Genomic DNA, 21730 nt, shown 5'->3' with positions numbered 1-21730 from the left:
CCTTTATAGTGCTGGAGGGTCCAGTCCAAGTCATTAACAGAGGCGGGGCTTGGTGCCAGGAGTATTAATTGAATTACAATAGCCAATGGCCCAAGGCCAAGTACAAGCAGGCTGGAGATTCCAGTCCAGGTAATTTACATGGTACCAACAGCAAGATGTGGACTAATGGGTGGGGCGGAACCAAATGTTGATTGGCAGCTGGCGTGTCCTCTGACTAGGTTGGGGGCAGTGATGTCATGTGACAGTCACAATCCTTCCCAATACAGTTGGGGCTGGGAGTATGATAAGATCAAATGGGAAAATATCATTGATTGGGTGGAAGCCAAGAGATTACAAATGCTGTGAATGCCATCTAACACAAGGAAGTGAAGGCTTGTAAATCATGTCTTATCAGTTTGAAGTAGGTGTAAGTAGAGGGAGATGAATGAAGGTAGAGAAATAACAAGCAATAGGCACTTTCAGGTAGCCAACAATTGTAAAGCCGCATATTTTGGCAATATGCGGCTGTTGGGAGGCCACATGAATGTGCAGGAGGCGCTTGCAAGGTGAACTTTGTAACCCTCCTCCGAGAGGGATAATCGCCGCAGCACAGTGGCCTCCCCAGCCATCTGAATGCAGCTGCCTAAAAGCGGCTGCATTTGGGATGACAGTCAGCTGGCGAGTGCCTGACAGCTCCTCTCCCAACTGCCCCTTCCCCGCCGCAGGACGTTGGGGCAGGGGCAGCTGGCTGGGCTGTCAGCGTGGGAACTGCAGGGCTAGAGAGGCCAGTGGGGGAGAAGGGGGCTGGAGCGGCTGGCGGGGGAGAAGGGGGCTGGCCGAAACAATGCCGGTACCCGACTCGAGCGCCATACTCACCCGCCGGCCGCCCCAGCCCCCTTCTCCCCCGCCGGCTGCCCCAGTCCCCCCTCCCCCGCCGGCTGCTCCAGTCCCCCTCTCCCCCACCGGTCCTCCAGCCCCCGTATTCACCCGCCGGTGCTCCAGCCCCCGTATTCACCCGCCGGTGCTCCAGCCTCCCCCCCCACCAGCCGCTCCAGCCCCATGAGTGGGGAGAGAGTGGGGCAGCGGGATCATTGTGGGGAAGTCCCACACGGGATGTCCCTGCGCTGACAGCCCGCACCAGCCACCCCACAGTGTAGGGACTGAATTTATGAGTGGGGAGAGAGTGGGGCAATGGGATCAATGTGGGAACATCTGGCGCGGGACGTCCCCGCGCTGATAGCCCGCGTTGGCCGTCCCAGCTGACAGCCAGCCATCCTGAATTGACAGCCCTAGGGACAGGAGTCAGAATGTGCTCAGATGTGCTTTCAACTCTGCCACTTGAACTCCAATTTAAAGGGCCGCTTCTGCTTCTTCAGGCACATTCTTAGCGGAGAATGCACCTGAAAAAGCCTACTGTGGAATTGTGATATGCGGAACAGTGCAATTACTGGAAAATTAAAATGAGAATATTTGATATATTCAGATCAGGTGAAATCTGTGGAGTTGAAAAGATTGAGTAAATGTTAAACAACAAATTGGACACAAAGAATGGCAGTTTTGATAAATAAAAGAGGAAAACCCTTACTGCTGGATTGTGTCTGAGTTTCTCAGAGTCCTCTTAACTAGTGACCTATCCTGGACACAACATCTCTTCATTTGATAGGATGGCGCAACAGTAACTGCACTTCCTGAGAAGACTGAAGCGGCCAAGGCTACTGACTACCATTATGAGAGGTATCGGAAGCGAGATGTGATGGGTGCTGGTGGCACCGAAGGGTTCTTGACTGTGTCGGGGGTTTAGATCCAGAGTTCAGCTTGCTAATGGTTTGGACTGGATTCTGTGTGGTTGCGGGGACTGCAGAAGCGCTGGAAGCGAATCTACGGGCACTTGTGACTCTGGGGGGACTCTCTTTTGCTTCTCTCTCTCTCTGACTATAAGTCTGACTGTAAGAGGCACTTAGGCAATTCCTGCCAGAGGCGAATCTGTCTGCAGACCTTGGCGTCCTGACACACAAGGTGGTGTCCGAATGCGTGATTCTGCAAGAGCCACACCGACTAAATCAGCTTTCTTCACGAGATTCTGGCTGCACAGCGGGAAAAAACGAGAAATGGTGGGAATGCTGGCCTATCCATGGCCGGCAAGCTGATGGCGACATTTTCGCTGGAAGTGGCGTAACCACCAGGCGAACCGTCAATAAAGTTAGTATCGACTGTACTTACCTCGTGTCAGTATCTTGCTTTTATGTTCTGCTGTAGCACGCGCTACATTGGTGACCCCGACTGGTCCAAACGGCTCTTTGGACCCGACAATGGAGAAACAAGTAAAACTCCACACAGCTTCATTGTAACTGCCGAGGTTCTGGACTTCACAGCCGCTGGTATGGTTCGAGCAGGCCGAGGCTCAGTTCCAGATTCGACAGATCTCAGCCGACGCCATGAGGTATTACTCCATGGTGAGCTCCCTTGACCAGGACACAGCCACCAGAGTCATTGATTTCCTCCTGCAGCCTCTGGAGCAGGGCAAATATGTGGCTGTCAAAGAGCTATTAACCTGAACTTTTTTGGCTCTCGAAACATGAGCGCGCAGCCCGACTGCTGCACATTGACGGTTTGGGGGACAGGGCCCCTTCCACTCTCATGAATGATTATGTTAGCGTTAACTAATGGCCACAAGCCTTGCCTGCTCTTCAAGCAGATCTTCCTGGAGCAACTATCAGAGGATATCTGACTGTTGCTCACTGAGGAGGACTTCAGAGACCTCTGGAAGGATGCGGATCAAGCGGACATCCTCTGGGGAGTAAAGAGAGACTCCAGCATCTAGATCGCCACAGGCGAACAGCAGGCCATTGGCCCCCTCCCCCCCACGGGTGAGCAGTACTCTTTCTAACATCGATGGTAGGGTTCGGAGGCCTGTCGATGCTGCCCTCCCTGTACGTTTCAGGGAAACACTCGGCCAACCGTCGCTAGTGGCTGTGGTGGCTGGCCAATGAGACAGCCTTCTCCACATGTGGGACTCCCTTTAAGGGTGATTGTTCCTAGTCAACACTGGGGCTGAGATCAGCATCCTGCCACCTCAGCTCGCGACTCCCACAATGGACAACCATGCCCAGCTCTCAGGGCCACAAACAATTCCAACATCTGAACCTTTGGCCCCCGCACCATCCCACTTTGCCGGTTCGTGTGGACGTTCACCCTGGCAGCCGTGCAGCAACCACTACTGGGGGCAGACTTTCTCAGGGCTCATAGGTTGTTGGTAGACCTAAAAGGGCGGCAGTTAGTACGTGCCAAGACTTTCCAGACCTTCCCCCTAGCAGAGACTAAGCTACCTCCCCCCACCCCCACCTACGTTTCATCACTGCCAACGATAATGAGTTTGCACGTATCCTGGCAGAATTCCCCTCCATGGTGGTACCAAAGTTTACATCAACAGAAGCAAAACACAGGGTACAGCACCACATCCTCACTAACGTCCCCCCCCCCCCCCCTCACCGACCCTCACATGCTAAGGCACGCCACCTCTCCACCCGAGAAACTCAACCTCACTAAGGAGGAGAGCTGGGGATAGTACGGCGGTCTGACTGTCCCTGGGCATCCCCCTGCACATGGTACCTTAGGCAGCAGGAGAATGGAGACTGTTCAGGGATTATCGCCGCCTCATTGAGGCCACCACGCCAGACAGGTATCCGGTGCCACACATACAAGACTTCACTGTGAATTTACAGGGGGCACAGATATTCTCCAAGGTCAACCTCATCAGGGACTATGACCAGATCCCAGTTCACCCTGAGGAGATTGATAAACTGCCATCATCACATTCTTTGGTTTGTTTGTTTGTTTTATGCCTTTTGGGCTTAAAAACAAAGCTCAGACATTCCAGAGGCTGATGGATGTGGTGGACCGGGATCATTTACTTGGACAACATTCTGATAGCCAGCCATAACCACCAACACACCAAGAACCCGCGGCCCACTTAAAACAGTTATGCACCTGGCTCAGTGAATTTAGCCTGGCCATCAACCCAGCCAAATGCCAGTTCGGGCAAGAGACAATAGACTCCTTGGGTCACAGAATCAATAGTCACAGGGCAACACCTCTGCCAGAAAAGACAGAGGCCATCACGTGTTTCTCAAGCCACATATGGTGAAAGGCCTCCAGGAGTTGGCCAGAATGATTAATTTCTATCACCGCTTCACTCCGCAGCAGCCCACATCATGTGTCCATTACTCTTGCTCATGGTGGGAAAGCAAAACGAAGTCGAGTGGAACGAGAAAGCTTCGGAAGCCTTTTAGAATGCTAATGACACCCTGGCCAATGCAATGGTTCTGGTGCATCCGAGGACAGACACTCCAACCATCCTCACAGTGGATGCATCCAACACATCGGTTGGGGATGTACTTGAGCAATACGTCATAGGGCAATGGCAACCTCTGGCTTTCTTCAGTAGGCACTTTGCCACCCCCCCCCACCCTATATGCCCCCACCGAGCATGAGTACAATGCTTTCAACTATGAGCTCCTGGGATTGTACTTAGAGGTCCAATATTTTAGATATTTCCGGAGGGGAGGCGATTCAAGGTCTTTCTTCACAGATCACAAGCTGTTGACCTTCACCTTCAATAAGGTGTCGGACCCTTGGTCAGCCAGGCAGCAGAGGCACCTGTCCTACATATCTGAGTTTACCACGGATATAGAGCATGTCGTCAGGAAGACCAAAATGGTGGCAGACGCACTGCCCCAACCAACTGTCCAGGTAATACAGACTCTATCCCAAGGAATTGATTAGTCAGCACAACAGATGGACCCTGATATCTCAGCATACAGAATGGCAGTGACAGGACTCAATCTGGAGGATGTCTGCATCAGTCCTGGTGATCATACCCTCCTTTGCGGCATTTCAACCGGCAAGCCTCGCCCTATCGTCCCAGCAGCATGGAGATGATTGGCGTTCGATGCAGGTCACAACCTGGCACACCCAGCCATCAGGACCACTGTCAAGATGGTGGCCAGCAGGTTCGTCTGGGACAGCCTCCAAAGCAGGTCAGCCAATGGGCCAGAACTTACATGCACTGCCAGACATCAAAGGCACAAACACATGTTAAGGTCCCCCCACCCCCCCCCACCACCACCATTCGAACTGGCATGATGGCGATTCAGCCATGTGCACAGAGACATTGTGGGACTCCTGCCAGGGGCACGGTACCTGTTGACGATGGTGGACCATCTCACAAGGTGGCTGGAAGCAGTCCCGTTGGCAGAAACCTCAATAGAGGCCTGTGCCAGAGCCCTAATAAACACATATGTGGCCCGACTCAGAGACGCAGAGCACCTGACCTCAGACAAGGGTGCAAAATTCACCTCAGGGCCCTGGGCGGCCTTAGCCAGCCTCCTGGAAACCCAAATCCACCACACCACAGCAAACCATCCCCAGGCAAATGGGTTGGTGGAAAGGTTCTACAGGCACCTCAAAGCGACACTAATGGCCTGACTCAAAGCTCCGAACTGGGTCAACGAATTGCCATGGGCCCTCTTGGGAATCCACACTGCACTTAAGGAGGACTTCAATGCCTCGGCAGCTGAAATGGTGTATAGAGCACCCCGATCACCCCTGGGGAATTCCTGCCACCACCAGTGAAACAAATGAAACACCAGAGGCAGTCCTCGAGGGACTGAGAGGACGATTTGGCACACTGGCCCGACACAGCCCTCAGCACACAGCCAGCCCAAGACGGTCATCCCCAGGGACCTGAGCAGCTGTGCATACGTTTTCGTGTGGCGAAGGGCACACCGGTGGCCGCTAAAGCGACTGTAAGAGGGGCTACACCAGTTGGTTAGGCATTATGGGGCTACGTGTGTGCTGGACATTGGCAGCAAGGAGGAAACATTTACCATTGAGGCCTCAAACCAGCACATTTGGACACCATCCGGCTGATCAACCCACCAGTCCCACGCCGCAGAGACAGGCCACTCAAAACCAAGGACAGCGCTCAGATCGCTGCTTCTTGGGGGTGGGGGGGGGGTGGCGTGGGGTTTGTGTGGCGGCCCGCCGTGTCCTGATACGCAAGATGGCATCTGAACACAGTGATCCTGCAAGAGCCACACCGACTAAATTGGCTTTCTTCATGAGCTGCTGGCCGCATGGTGGGAACCAGTGAGCAGCGGTGGGAACGCCGGCCAATCCTCAGCCGGCATGCCAGTAATGTCATTTCCACCAGAAGCAGCATAATCAACATCAACTGTATTCACCTCGTGTCAGTGTCTTCCTTTCTTGCCTCGCCGTACCATGCGCTACTCTGTTATATTACTATAATAATGCATTCTTGAATCTTCTATTGGAGCTTTATTAGGAAAGTGCTGGCCGGCTGTGTCACAGTGTGGTTTGGTTGCTGCAGAGCATTGGATTGGAGGTGAATCCACAGGACCATAAAAGTGACAGAGAAGATCATTGGGGTCTCCCTCCCTCCATTGACATGATCTACTGGGATAATTGTTTGAAGAGGGTGCGCAGAATCATTGAGGACCCCTTCCACCCCATACATAGCACTTTTAAGCTACTCCCATCGGGAAAGAGATACAGGGACATCAGAGCCAGAAACGCAAGGCTGAGAAACAGCTTCTTTCCAAGGGCAGAGAGACTCCTGAATGACTGAATGAACAGCTCATGCTAACCTTCCGAGTCTCTACTATTTATTAAATGGTATTTATTTATTTTTATATATGCTCTGCATCTGTATCATCTGTCTGTATGTGATATGTCTGCTTGTGCTGAGGACCAGAGAACAGTGTTTCATCGGGTTATACTTGTACAATCAGATGACGATAATCTTGAACTAGAAGAAGGAGAGAACAAATAGGTAAGATAGTGTGTAACCTCAGATGGAAATAAATTGCTGAACTTTTCATACTTGGAATTTAAACTGGGAAGGAGAGGATGGGGCAGAGAAGGGAGGTGGAAAGAAATTTAGGTCAGAGGAAATGCTTCTTCAAATGAGGACTTAGATTGTCTTACAATCCAATCTGATTCTAGAACTGTATTTGATTATGGCTGTATAACACATACCTGTTTAACTAAATCTGATAAAGATCCAAAAGTCAACTGTTTCAAATGCACTATAATTTTACTCTTCCAGCTTTCTAGCAATAGAGCTTTAAGCCTCTATTCGAAGGAGCATGCTTTTGGAAATCACGGTTAGTTATCTAATTTTACAGAAAATAGCTTAGAATATAGCAAATGCTGGAAATCATTAGCAAATGGCAAGAGCTTAGAATTGTTTATAACATGGATCAAGCAACCAACCCATGCCAATGTTTATGTTCGATCTGTAGTGAACAAAGATTGGACAGAATTGCAAGGGTAATGATGTAATCCAACTTTGGATAAGGTGCTGAAGTTCCTTTCTGTCATCGTGCCCCATAATCTAGAGCCTTCTTTATCTAGTTTCATAATAATTCTTGAGTGTTGTAACCTGTTGATTAAGGATAATCAAACAAGTGCTTTTTCATTTAGCCCATGCCCTTAAATAGTTAGTGTAGTGGATAGCACAATGCTATTACAGTGCCACCAACCTGGGTTCAAATCTGGTGTTGTCAGTAAGGAGTTTGTTCATCTTTCCTGTGCCTCCAAGGGTTTTCCCTGGGTGCTCCTGTTTCCTCCCACCTTTCGAAAGGGACGCATTTATAGGTTAATTTGGGTGTATTTGAATGGCATGGATTTAAATGGCTGGAATTGACTTCTACCATGCTGTAAATAAAAAAAAATTAAAAATTAACAGAATCTTACCTTTGGTTTTTCTGAAATTGAATTACAATCACTCATTCTTAATCTTCCATTTTCGCCTGCTTTTCTTTGAGTCACATTCCAACTCAACGATGACTGGAGTGGATTAATTCCATTTTCCAAATCCATGATAACGTGAAACTTTCTATTTTGTTCCATCTTTGTCCAACCCCCATGGTAGATGATCTGGATTGGAAATCTAAAAGCCCATCCTGAAGATTATTTCTTTTTCTCCACAAACTGGATTACTTCATGACAGAAAAGTCAAAAATATCTGGAGATGCAGGAAATCTGAAATAAAACTCAGCAAACACTGACATAGAGCGTCTGTGGAATGAGAAACAGTTTAACTACAAAAGAGAGAAAAATAAGAGTGTTTTCTTTGACCTGAAACATTAAATTCTGTTGGCTGCCTTTTACTTCCTGTATGACCTGCTGGGTATTTCCAGCCCTTTTGTGCACTGCTACTTCTAACCTTCTCTGTGTGATGAAGGTAATTTAACTCTCATTCCAGCTCATTGGATCCAAGCCATTGTGTTTCATGTCAGAGACATATCCCACATATTTTGCCTAAAAGTTCAAACACTTTCCCTATGCCATCATTATCGAGGATATTTGTATTCACTGCTGTATTGTTCTTTAAGGCAAATTCATCAACTTCTCCATGAGCACCTTCCACTAACTTGAAATGGTGCTACATTTCATGCAACGTGGAAAAATGTACTTTCATACTGTGTATGCAATTTCATTCAAATTGAGATGTAGGTGAACTAGAAAGAATTCCTCAGTCATTGTAGAACAAAGTTGTGGCATGTAGCATAATATTATATATCGGATTGTTCGCTCCCTGAAAATCGCTTTGAAGTCTTTACTTTTAAGCCCTCAGCAACATCTGGAAATACGTAAGAGATTGGGTGGCTTCTGACTATCCACTGCATGTTTTCTTAAGCCTTGAGCTGAACAATGAAGCACAAGTAAACAAGATAATTTGCCAAGATAATAACTGAGAAATTATGGCAGGATCAAAATGTACTTAGATCCCGTAAACATATTTCACACATCCTGGAATACGTTTCTATTGAGATTTGAAGAATTGTGGAAATGTCGTAGAGTTTTGTTTTACAAAGAAGCCTTTTCATTAAAACTTCAAAGGGCAAAGTTTTCCTCAAGAGGAAACACATTTGTGAGGAGTCACGTGATGGAGTAGTGGCTGGTTGGGAAAACCAGCCCTCTCCAGGAAAATAGAAAAAAATGTTAGGAAAAAGCAAAGCATAACAGAAATAGAGTTCAAGAAATAGAAGATAAAGATACAGAGAAGAGAAAGAAGATGGCTTCCAAGAAGGAGAAAGTAAGAACAGCTGGAAAAAAAGAAGTAAAAAAGTCACCGGAGAAGAAGGAAGAAGGCCTTACCTGCAGGAAGGAACAGGACGCTGTGGTGATGAGGAGCACCCGACCCTCGAGGTCAGTACCTGCCCTGCAGAGTCGCGTCCCACCAGCTGGTACACTACAAAAATGGCTCTTGGAGCCAAACAAAAGTGCACAATCAGAGGAGAAAGAGGACACCGGGGACTCAGCAGAGGAGTGGGCTGTCACAGACCGAGCAGCTGAGGGACACCCAACACCAGGGTTCTCAGCTGGAGGATAAGGAAGACAGCAGAAGAGGATGCAATGAAACAGATGTGGAAGACAGACGGAGGGAAGATCGACAGGAAGACCAATGTCAAGAAGCACAACAGATGAGTAGCCCAAGAGGGGAGGAACAGCAACAAAAGGCTCAGCAAGAAGAGGCCCAACAAAGAGATACAAGCAGCTCATCAGGAAAAACAGAAGGGACACAGACCCAAAGAAGAGAAGAAGACACAAACACAGATACAGACACAGAAGAAGAGGAAGAAAAGACTAAGATCTTCACAGAGAAATAGAAGGTAAAACTGATGGACAATATTCAAAGAAGAAATTTTGAGAGTACAGAGTAGATATGTCCCAGTGAGGATAAAAGGAAAGGCTGGAAGTCATAGGGAGCCTTGGTTTTCGAGGAATATTAGAAATTTGGTTAGGAGAAAGAGGGAGGTATACAAGAGGTATAAACAGCAGGGTGATGAGAAATTAAAAGAGGACTGCAAGGAGTGTATTAAAAATTTTAAGAAAGAAATTAGAAAGGCCAAAAAGAGGCACGAAGAGGCTTTGGCAGGCAGAGTAAGAATAAATCCAAAGGGTTTCTATAGGTACATTAAAAGTAAAAGATTAGTGAGGGATAGAATTGGACCCCTTGTAGATAGGGAGGGTAGGCTATATGAAAAGTCAGAGGAGATGGGGGGAATTTTAAATGATTTCTTTTCCTCAGTATTCACTAGGGAAAAAAATATTGTACCAGTTGAAGTTAAGAAAAATAGTGGGGAGGTCATGAATCATATAAGGATAATTGAGGAGGTAATGATGGCAGTGTTAAAAAAGATAAAGGTGGACAAATCTCCGGGTCCGGACAATGTATTCCCAAGGACACTCAGGGAGACTAGTGAGGCCATTAACAGAGAAATAGAAGGTAAAACTGATGGACAATATTCAAAGAAGAATGGTCACGGGGGTAGTGCCAGAGGATTGGAGGGTGGCTCATGTTGTTCTGCTATTTAAGAAAGGGCTCAAATGTAAGCCTGGAAATTATAGACCTGTGTGTCTGACATCTGTGGTGGGTAAGTTGATGGAAAGTGTTCTGAGGGATGGCATTTACAAATATTTGGAAGAACAGGGATTGATAGGTAGTAGTCAGCATGGTTTTGTCAGGGGTAGATCATGCTTAACAAACCTTATAGAGTTTTTCGAGGGGGCTACAAAAAAGATTGATGAAGGGAAGGCTGTGGATGTTGTCTATTTAGACTTTAGTAAAGCTTTTGACAAAGTTCCCCACAGGAGGTTAGGCGAAAAGGTGGAGGCATTAGGTATAAATAAGGAGGTAGTGAAATGGATTCAGCAATGGTTGGATGGGAGGTGTCAGAGAGTAGTGGTAGAAAATTGTTTGTCAAATTGGAGGCCGGTGACTAGTGGAGTTCCTCAGGGATCGGTCCTGGGTCCACTATTATTTGTTATATATATTAATGATCAGGAGGAAGGGGTGGTAAATTGGATAAGTAAGATTGGTGGTATTGTGGACAGTGAGGAAGATTACCGTAGCTTAAAAAGAGATATAGGAAAGCTAGAGCAGTGGACTGAAAAATGGCTGATGGAATTTAATATGGATAAGTGTGAAGTGTTGCATTTTGGAAAGGCAAATCTAAATAGGTTATATACATTGAATGGTAGACAATTGAGGAATGGAGAGCAACAAAGGGATTTAGGAGTTATGGTAAATAGTACCCTCAAAGTTGATACTCAGGTAGATAGAGTGGCGAAGAAGGCATTTGGAATGTTGGCCTTCATAAATCGGAGTATTGAATTCAAGAGTTGGGATGTTATGATGAAATTGTACAAAGCATTGGTGAGGCCAAGTTTGGAATACTGTGTGCAGTTTTGGTCACCGAATTATAGGAAGGATATAAACAAAATAGAGAGAGTGCAGAGAAGGTTCACGAGAATGTTTGCAGGATGTCAGGGTTTGAGTTACAGAGAAAGGTTGAGCAGCCTGGGGATTTTTTCTCTGGAGCGTAGAAGATTGAAGGGGAATTTGATGGAGGTGTTCAAGATTTTAAAAGGGACAGAGAGAGTCAACGTGGATAGGCTTTTTCAATTAAGAGTGGGGGATATTCAAACCAGAGGCCATGGTTTGAGATTTCAGGGGGAAAATTATAAGGGGAACATGAGCGGAAATTTCTTCACGCAAAGGGTGGTTGGGATGTGGAATAAGCTTCCGGAAGAGGTGGTTGGAGCAAGGACGTTATTTACATTTAAGGAAAGACTGGATAATTACATGGAGGGGAGAGGATTGGACGGGTATGGACCAGGTGCTGGTCAGTGGGACTAGGAGGGTGGGGAATTGTTCTGGCATGGACCAGTAGAGCCAAACTGGCCTGTTATGTGCTGTTTATGGTTATATGGTTAAATGGTTATAAAAGGTTAAACTGATGGTCAAAGAGAAATAAAAGGTAAAATTGATGAACAGAATATTGATAAAGTCTTTTTTGAAGAATAAATTAGATCTCTAAAAGAATGGTTATCATTAGATTTTAATGCAATTAAAAGGAAAATGAAAAGAACAGAAGATAAAATGCAAAGGTTAGAACTGGTAATGACAGAAATAGGGAAAAGAGTTGAGAATGTGGAAGAGTGGGAAACGGATGTAGAAATGGAAGTAAATGACAAGAGAAAAATTGGAAGAAAGTGACAAAAAAATTAAAGAGACACAAGAGTTGTTATCTCAGAAAATTGATATGTTGGAAAATTATAGTAGGTGAAACAACATAAAAATAGTGGGCCTGAAGGAGGGTGAAGAAGGCACAGACATGAAGGAATTTATAAGAGGATGGATCCCGAAGGTCCTGGGAATGACAGAAATGCAGGAAGAAATGGAAATAGAAAGGGCACACAGAGCATTATTTCCGAAACCACAGGAACATCAAAAACCAAGATCCATCTTAGTAAAATTTTTGAGATATACGACAAGAGAAAATATACTGCAACGGGCAAGGAATAAAATTAGAGAAGATAATAAACCATTGGAGTACAAGGGTCAAAAATTTTTTTTTTACCCAGACATAAGTTTTGAACTCTTAAAGAGGAGGAAGGAATTTAATACAGCGAAATCAACTTTACGGAAACAAGGTTACAAATTCATATTAAAAAATCCAGCAGTGCTTAAAATATTTATATCTGGTGAGCAAAACAGACTGTTCTCAGATCCAGAGAAAGCGTAAGAATTTGCAGAACGTTTGCAGGACAGGAGAAGAGATGAAGAGATGTAACAAGATGAAGAATGGTGATAAAGTATATATAAAGATGTAAAAACAATGTATATATAAAGAACTAAAGAGGGAAAAGAGAAGGGAAGGAAAGGAGTAAGGGATAAAAAAAAAGAGAGAGAGAGAGTTTGTTATATGTGTTTTTAAAAAAAGTGTTTTCTGGAGAGGGCTGGGTGGAGGGGGAATAACTGTCACTGCAAAATCAGTTGACGCTGTGAACAAGATCGCAACCAAAATGAAAAAGGGAGCTGTGGTTGCCCAGCAAGGGATATGGGGCAACCTAGAGATGGGGGGAGTTTTGGGGTTAAGGTATTAACGGATGTGGGAACTGCGAGGGTACTTTATGTCTTAAATGTGTTGTCGTATACTAAGTGTAAAGAGAAAACTAAGAGTTGAAAATGGGGAAAATGGGGATGGAGGTGGCAAAGAAGTGGAAAAGAGATGTATGCAAGATATAAGGTGACCATATTGAACTATATGTCTATAAACATTAATGGAATACATAATCAAATTAAAAGGATACCAAATTTATTGAAGAAGGAAAAAATAGATATAGCATTTGAGCAGGAAACGCATCTAACTGAACCGGAACATAAGAAACTAAAGAGAGACTGGGTAGGGCACATAACGGCAGCATCCTATAATTCAAAAGCTAGAGGTGTAGCCATACCAGTTAACAAAAATGTACCAATCAAAATAGAGGAGGAAATAAAAGATCCGGTAAGGTGGTATGCAATGATAAAGTGTCAGATATACTCAGAATTTTGGAATTTGCTCAATATCTACGCACCTAACAAGGAGGATCAAAAGTTTATGCAGGATACTTTTTTGAAGATTGCAGACACACAAGGAAATATATTGATAGGAGGAGATTTTAACCTTAATTTGGACCCAATGTTAGATAAATCTGCAAACTTATTAATCTAATTCATGCAGTTCAAGGAAATAAGAAACCAACAGTGGCTGTTGCTCTAGACGCAGAAAAAGCCTTTGACAGAGTAGAGTGGAATTACTTATTCAAAGTATTACAGAAATTCAATCTACCAGAAAAAGATATAAATTGGATTAAAGCATTGTATAATCGACCGTTGGCGAAGGTAACAGTAAATGGATTTGTATCGAGTCACTTTAAATTAAGTAGGTCATCTAGACAGGGATGTCCACAACCTTGATAACCATTCTTTTAGAGATCTAATTTATTCTTCAAAAAAGACTTTATCAATATTCTGTTCATCAATTTTACCTTTTAATGTTCACCTTAGCAATAGAACCTTTGGCAGAACTGATAAGAATAGAAAATAAAATAAAAGGGATAAAAATAAATGAGAAGGAGTATAAAATCAGCTTATTTACAGATGACATCATAGTATACCAAACAGAACCAGAGGTATCAGTAAAAGAATTACATAAGAAATTGAAGGAATATGGAGAAATATTGGGGTACAAGATCAATGCAAATAAAAGTGAAGTGATGCCAATGAGGTCAATTGGGTGTAATTGTGCAGCACGGCCTTGTGGGCCAGAAGGATCTGTTACTGTGCTGTATATCTAAATTTAAAATTAAAATTTAAAATTTTGCTCAAATGCTTTAAATGCTTTGTCATTCCTCTGTCTGAAGGTTCCATCAACCACAGACACTTTGGTCATTAGCATAAAGTTCCTGTTCATATTAGGAAAATGTTAAAAGTGCCAACATCTTTCCAAAAAAGCCATGAGCAAGCACAGATATTAGACTAAACAAATTTTCAGTTTGAAATTATAGAAGTGCACTTAATAAGAGTCCAAAATTTTTTTTTAAATGATCATGTTTCTTGACAATTTCTATTTCTATTTTAGATTTCCAGCATCTGCAATCTTTTGATTTTCAATCTCTATGCCCGGGGTGGCCAAACTGTGGCTCATGAGCCACTCGCAGCTCTTTGACATGTAATGTGCGGCTCACGGAAATACATTGTCTGAGACAGGAATCGTACAGTGGTAGTTTTAATGAGGGTGGCTTGTGATTGAAAATATTTGGTATGAATACAATACAGTATATATGTACGTAATAGTTGACTCCCTAAATTTTATCCTAAAAATTGGTCCACAAAATTCGACTATTACATGCGTATGTATGGTGTATGTACATTTTGATTGTTGAAACTTGTGGTGATACACCACTAGCCTTCTGTGTACCTGCAGAAGAGCACTGGAAGACAAGGCAACACCTGGCCGGCTGTCAATCAGCCAACCTGAATGGACCAAGCCCCACCCGGTCAGCTGCCAATTACCCTCCGGGATGTAAGCTGAATCCGGCCCCTCGAGGTCAGTCTGAGAGCCAGCACAGCCACACACAGCTAGCTCTGTGGAAGTTTATGTGGAACAAAGCCTGTTGAACAGACTTTATGCTTTGTGTCTGCTTTTCTGCTTGATAGCGCATCACAAAACTAATACAAATTTGCAGTTTAAAAACTACATACATGAATAAATATTATTATATACATGTATTTCTTAATATTTATATGAAATTTTTGAAATAAAATGTGCATTTAAGAGTAAAAACGTGCATGTAATATTTTTACATGTCTTGCGGCATGAAGTTTATTGGATGTGGCTCTTATGTTAAGCAAGTTTGGCCTCCCCAGTTTATCAAACTCTTTGAAATGGCAAGTAAGGACGATATAGAATGATATCAAGCTGCTGGTAAGTTGGGCAGAGTAAGGCAGATGGAATTTTATCTTGACAAGTGTACATTTTGGGAGGGCTAATAAAGAGAGGACAGACTGAGGGGCAGAGGGACCATGGTATACAAGTCTGTGGATCCTCAGGCACAAATGAAGAAGGGCTGCAGGATGCTGGCCTTCAGAGGCCAGGGCACAGAATATGCACTTGGTGATCATGGATATAACTTCATAAAACTTTAGTTATTTGGTTAGGCCATGGCTAGAGTATCATGTGAAGATCTGGTTGCAGGAAGGATGTGAATAAGAATAAGTGGGTACAGAGGAGCTTATGCAGGATTTGCCTGAGATGAACCATTTTAGTTATAAAAAGAGAGACTGGAATTGACTGGCTTGTTATCCTTGGAGTGGAGCAGGCTGAGCGGAAATACAATTATGAGGGCCACAGACAGAGTTGATAGTGAGAAATTTCATCCCATAATAGAGATGTTTAAAACTAAGGTGTAAAAAGAAACAAAAAAACCCAGAGGCTCAAGGTTTAGGCGAGGTTGTGTCCCGAGCCCCCTCTTCTACTTGCTCTACACCTATGACTGTGTGGCTGGGTACTACAACAAAACTATGTACACATTTGTTGATGAATCCACTGTATCAACACTGTTAAAACAATGGTTAAAACACTGACAGATATTAAGTTATCCCAATGGTTGGAAAGTGTGTAGACTGTCATGCTTATCAAATTTATGGTACGTGAATGTGTTTGAATTGAGCTCAGCCTTACCTTGCCTTTTTCCTGTGGGAACAGAGGGAAGCACAGTTCTAGTCCACATTGATCTGTCTCAAATTAAGAGGTGGATATTTGCTTCTCAACTTCCGAAAACTGTAACTTTACCATAAAATGTCATTCCAAATTAACCTAACATGTGGTTCTCTGAAGTAATACCAATTTATTCCAATGACATTTTTCAATGATGTTCCCACGGCTGCCTTCCTGCTTGTGAAAACATTTCCTTCCAGGCTGTTTGCCCAATGATTTGACCTTCCTTTCATCTGGAGTTTGTGGTAATTTAAACATAGGTTCTCTGATCATTTTTTTTTACTTAGCATTCCAATGCACTACCTATATTTTATGATTATTAATTTTTTTAACCGTACTTACACAGTCAAAAAACACTACAGGACGGAGATTGAGAATCTGGTTTGGTGATGCCAGAACAACGATCTTCCTCTCACTGTTAACAAGACCAAGGAGCTCACTGTGAATTTTAGGAAGGGGAGGCCAAGGGATCACATATCTCTCTGCATTTATGGGATGGAGATGGAAAGTATCTTCAAGTTCCTGGGAATCCATTTATTGCAGGACCTGACCAGCACATTGAGGCAACTATGAAGAAGGCACACAAACACCTTTACTTTCTGAGGAGATTTGACATGCTGTTGAATACACTAATAAAGGTCTGCAAGCACACTGTGGAAATTATATTGACTATTTGATCACAGTCTGGTTTGGTGATTTGAGTGTCTCGGAACACAAAAGGCTACAGAAAGTAGCAAACAAAGCCAAGTCCATCACAGGTTCTGACCTCCCATCCATTGAAGTCAACTATCTGAGGTTCAGTCTCAAGAAGGTAGCCAAGACCATAAAGAACCCCCAGTCTTTGGTCACAATCTCTCCTCACTGCTATGTTCGGGCTGTAGGTACAGAGCCTGAAAACCATCACCTAGCTTAAAGTTGTCTTTTCAATAGTTGTCATACTCATGAACATCCCCTTGATATGTTAATCATAGACTGCTCTGACGACAACAAAGGAAGAGTCTTCAATATTGCAAGTCACTTTTTGCAGTTGGATTACTGTGAATATTTATTATATATCTATTTATCGTGTTTTTATATTCCCTTTTTATTTAATTCAGTTAATTTACTATTACAGTTTTCATTTACTGATATTTGCTTAGCTGCAGCAAGTAAGAGTTTTGCTGCATATTTACATTGTACAATGTGTATGACAATAAACTCATTATCATTATCTTTTTGCTCTCTCTGCTGGTTTCCAATAAAGTGGGCACAGAAAGTTCCCAGCCAACATGTCACCAACTACAGTTGCTTTCCAGACGTGTCTCATGAGGTTTCTGGAAGCCACTGCTATTGATCATATCAAATACTTGGATATGAATGGGATTAACTAGGCAAAATTATCTGAATGGCAAGCCTCTGGGAAAATAGTACAATATAAATATGAAGCAAAATTTTTGCTCCAGTAACTTTATATCTTCTCCAGTGTTGTCCTTCAATAAAGGAGTCCTTATTTTCCTCCATCCTAGATGGTAATGATTGCATCTCTCCTGCCAGTTTAGAACTTTGAAAAACCATCCAATGTTTCAAATCAACAAGCATCAGTTGGTTGATTTAAAACTCAGTGCTTCAAGTTGATGAGTTTTCATTGGAACAGGAATTAACATATTTGATTATTTCCACTACGTAATCCAAAATAAAGTTAAAATGAAAAAGAGAGAAAAAAACAAATGATCAACTGATGGCTTTTTAAATATTCTTTAAAAAGGACATTCTTGATGATTAAGAGAGCTGAAGCATCTTATTGTTTTGTATAGAGACAGATTTGGAATTGTAGCTGGTTCTTCAGTTGTTCTGATTTAGTTCATCACCTAGGTTATGTTACTAAGAAGTACATTAGAATTAACAATTGATGGGATGAGGTAGAGATGGATTTAATGAGTGCCATGTTTGAATATCATCCTTGCTGGAAATATGAGAAACCCTGACTTTGTTTGTCCTCACAGGGTAGTTCTGGTATAATCAAGGAAAGCATTTTGTCTGAAAATGTTCGATTTGATATTGAACCCTGACGGCTATAAAGTGTGCAGACATAAGCTGATGTGCCTCTAGCTTACATTGGAGTTTCCAAACGCATAAAAGGCCATAGATGAATAAAGTGTAGAATTAGGATGATTATTTATGTCTGTAATATCAACTCAATTTTCCTGTCTCCATAGATACTACATAAATATTCTCCTCATGGTGACAGGCTTGAGCATTTTACACTTTAATACCGCTCAGTTTTCTTTCTTTCAATCTCTCTAAAACTGTCCTCATTAATCTCAAGGTTAAAGGTTCCTTTTATGATCAGGTAATAATAGATTAACTATGTAATATACATAGTTTCCGAAAGAGTTGTCACGAGCATTGCCTAGCACCCCTAACAATGGGAGAAAGAAAGCATGAAAGAGTCCCTTCAGTGTCACTGCATGACCATGGATTTTCCTCCAGCTCTCCTGCCGCCTCTGCATCCACACACAGTCCAGTTCAAACCATCAGAAACTCAAGCTCTTGATCCATACCTGTGATATGATTAGGAAGCATTCAGCTCCCGAGGCCCTTTGGGAGCTTCTTGCCTCAGTCCCCTCTTGACTCTCAATTCCGATACCTGGTTCTCATTAGCCAATCTCCAGCGGATGGCACCTTGTGTGGGTCTTTTAACTGCAAGTTGTCAGCAGCCAACAGCTTGTGTGAGTCCTTTGAACTGCAAGTTGCCAACAGTTCCAAGCCTATGTGGGTCCTTCAACCGTTGAGTCTCTTGCTGGTCTGCTGCTGTGGTTACCATCATGTAGGGACATCTCCTATGCTTCTTATTCAACAGGTGGGGGGGGGGGGGTGTTCCCCCTGTTTCTGGTCTGCTGCTCCCTTGGAGTTTGATCCATCGTGGCAACTGTTGAGCATAGGTGCCGCTATCTTGGGCACTGACTCATGACTGCAGGATTAAGAAACCCACAGTTGGCTCCTTTAGCAGGCTGTTTAAAACTCATATGGAGCCGTCAGTATTAGCACTGGACAGTAGGACCTGCAGGACAGCACTTGTCTCCACTTTGCACTTCTCTGCAAATGCTGCCGCTGTGTTTTCAGCAGTTTCTGAACCAACAGAGTTACTAGCTTTATTGTAAAATTAAAGTTACTTGGAATGTTTTTACAAAAGATGGGAAAAAACATGCACAATTTAATAAGACATATGCATGCAATGTATAAAAGACCATGGGAAAATCTACTGCAGTAGGCTTCAGACTGTTCAAACTTGGGAATTGAGAAGACAGTGGGCTGAGTACTAATGCTAGTTCTGTGATCATACTAGGTAAAGAAGAACAACCTTTCCTGGAACCATCCAGATAATTTATAACATCTCATTGGCCTTCTTGGCCAGTCTGCAGGCTAACAGCAGGACTCCAGAACTTTGGTATTTCCACTTATTTTAGCTGAATCCTACAGTGCAGCCATTGTTATGGTCCTCTATTAGTTACTGCAACCATGTAGTGAACATGTATTTTTTTGTTGTCATTATTCCCTAAACAATAGAGTATAACAACTCTTTTTTTCTTTGGCTTGGCTTCGCGGACGAAGATTTATGGAGGGGGTAAAAAAGTCCACGTCAGCTGCAGGCTCGTTTGTGGCTGACCAGTCCGATGCGGGACAGGCAGACACGATTGCAGCGGTTGCAAGGGAAAATTGGTTGGTTGGGGTTGGGTGTTGGGTTTTTCCTCCTTTGCCTTTTGTCAGTGAGGTGGGCTCTGCGGTCTTCTTCAAAGGAGGCTGCTGCCCGCCAAACTGTGAGGCGCCAAGATGCACGGTTTGAGGCGTTATCAGCCCACTGGCGGTGGTCAATGTGGCAGGCACCAAGAGATTTCTTTAGGCAGTCCTTGTACCTTTTCTTTGGTGCACCTCTGTCACGGTGGCCAGTGGAGAGCTCGCCATATAATACGATCTTGGGAAGGCGATGGTCCTCCATTCTGGAGACGTGACCCATCCAGCGCAGCTGGATCTTCAGCAGCGTGGACTCGATGCTGTCGACCTCTGCCATCTCGAGTACCTCGACGTTAGGGGTGTGAGCGCTCCAATGGATGTTGAGGATGGAGCGGAGACAACGCTGGTGGAAGCGTTCTAGGAGCCGTAGGTGGTGCCGGTAGAGGACCCATGATTCGGAGCCGAACAGGAGTGTGGGTATGACAACGGCTCTGTATACGCTTATCATAGCATTTACATTTTATTAGGTATTAGGTAATCTTAAGATGATTTAAAGCACAGGTATGCTCTGACAGCTCTATCAGCCACCCTGTAACAGCTCTGTTGGCCACTCTGTGACAATTCCACCATCTGTGTGCTGACAGCCCTGTCGGTCACCCTGTGAAATAGAACTGCACTGATATTAAAACTATCAAAGCCAAGTCCATCACAGGCTCTGACCTCACATCCATTGAAGACAACCATCTGAGGTTCAGTCTCAAGAAGGTAGCCAACATCATAAAGAACCCCCAGTCTATGGTCACAATCTCTCCCCACTGCTATGTTCGGGCTGTAGGTACAGAGCCTGAAAACCATCACCAGACTGACTCACACACACAGGCACTAATGTCACTAATAGTACCTGGGTTGAGCGGGTTGCCCATTCACATTGCAGTCGAGTCAACTTGATCAGGCTCTGATACAAACCCCTACCAAGTATCAGAGCCCGGTTGATTCCACCCCTGCCCACTCCCTGGTTGGGAGTGTTCACACTGGCAGGTGACCACTAAATTTCTCAGCTATCCCATGTTAAATGACAGTATGTAAAGAGCTTATGATGACCTCTGGTTAAATTGTGGACTTTAACAGTTTTCTCTTGCCATAAATAAGAAGACTGAAATTTAACTTTCAAGCCATTTGCACCCTAATTATTGAATATTTATTCAAAAAATTATTATTGATTATCATTGCACCTAAACTTTGTAATGTGAAGAATAGAAAATGTTTTGCTTAAACAATTTAAAATGCCAAAAAGTAGATTTTTCATTTATAACATAAGATGAAGATGAGAGAACTTTCCAAATAAATCATATTAAAGGATGAGAACACATTTCTTGTTAAACCAAATGAAATGAGTTTTAAAGGGATTAGGTGCCTGATTACGGATCATCTGACCATGTAATTCAACTATGACACATTATACACTTGGCAAACAGATAGGAATGTTCACGTCTGGCAGACCTTTTAAGCCATTGCTGTTGACATTGCACAGTTTATTTTTTATAGCTTCAGTTTGGAGAGGAGGAATGCAGTCACCAGTGAAATTATGGATAATCAAAAGAAAAAAAAATGATCTGATTACTTTAAAAATATTTAGTTACAAAGTAAATAAACTTACCCTTATTTTAAATTTAAAGCATAGACCACTGTCTATAATGAAGATAATATAATAATCTTTTTGAAAATGTATTTTATTTCAAGGATAATTTAATTAACCAGTATTAGGAATTCACTGTGAGAGTGTGCTCCAAAGTAGCTTTACATGTCCTTCTCAATATTTCTCCTTGACCCTATACCAAATTGTAATAAATTTATAGTCACAAATGATTTCCATTGGGACTGCATTATGTATTTATTTGCTGATC

General features: G+C 43.5%; 3 long non-coding RNA genes across 4 annotated transcripts in view; 1 reads left to right on the top strand and 2 right to left on the bottom strand.

Annotated features, from left to right (window-relative positions):
• The window catches only part of LOC138760579 (uncharacterized), a 90857-nt gene extending 88147 nt beyond the window's left edge, over positions 1-2710 (bottom strand). The window contains exon 1 of one of the 2 annotated variants that reach the window (XR_011355718.1): positions 2200-2710. This is a non-coding gene — a long non-coding RNA (uncharacterized lncRNA). Of the gene's footprint in view, position 1; positions 467-2199 lie in introns of those variants that run through there. The other variant, XR_011355715.1, reaches the window with a different exon arrangement.
• Positions 277-15182, top strand: LOC138760581 (uncharacterized). The gene is made up of 3 exons (XR_011355719.1): positions 277-400; positions 1643-9677; positions 14478-15182. It is a non-coding gene; the product is annotated as an uncharacterized lncRNA (long non-coding RNA).
• On the bottom strand, positions 6655-16266 carry LOC138760582 (uncharacterized). Its single transcript, XR_011355720.1, has 4 exons — positions 16080-16266; positions 9163-9270; positions 7756-7951; positions 6655-6805 (listed from the first exon to the last, which is right to left on the bottom strand). It is a non-coding gene; the product is annotated as an uncharacterized lncRNA (long non-coding RNA).
• Positions 16267-21730: the final 5464 nt, after the last annotated feature.

This window comes from Narcine bancroftii, chromosome 4 (genome assembly GCF_036971445.1).
Source record: "Narcine bancroftii isolate sNarBan1 chromosome 4, sNarBan1.hap1, whole genome shotgun sequence".
Lineage (NCBI taxonomy): Eukaryota > Metazoa > Chordata > Chondrichthyes > Torpediniformes > Narcinidae > Narcine > Narcine bancroftii.
This window is presented reverse-complemented; position numbering and strand designations above follow the sequence as displayed.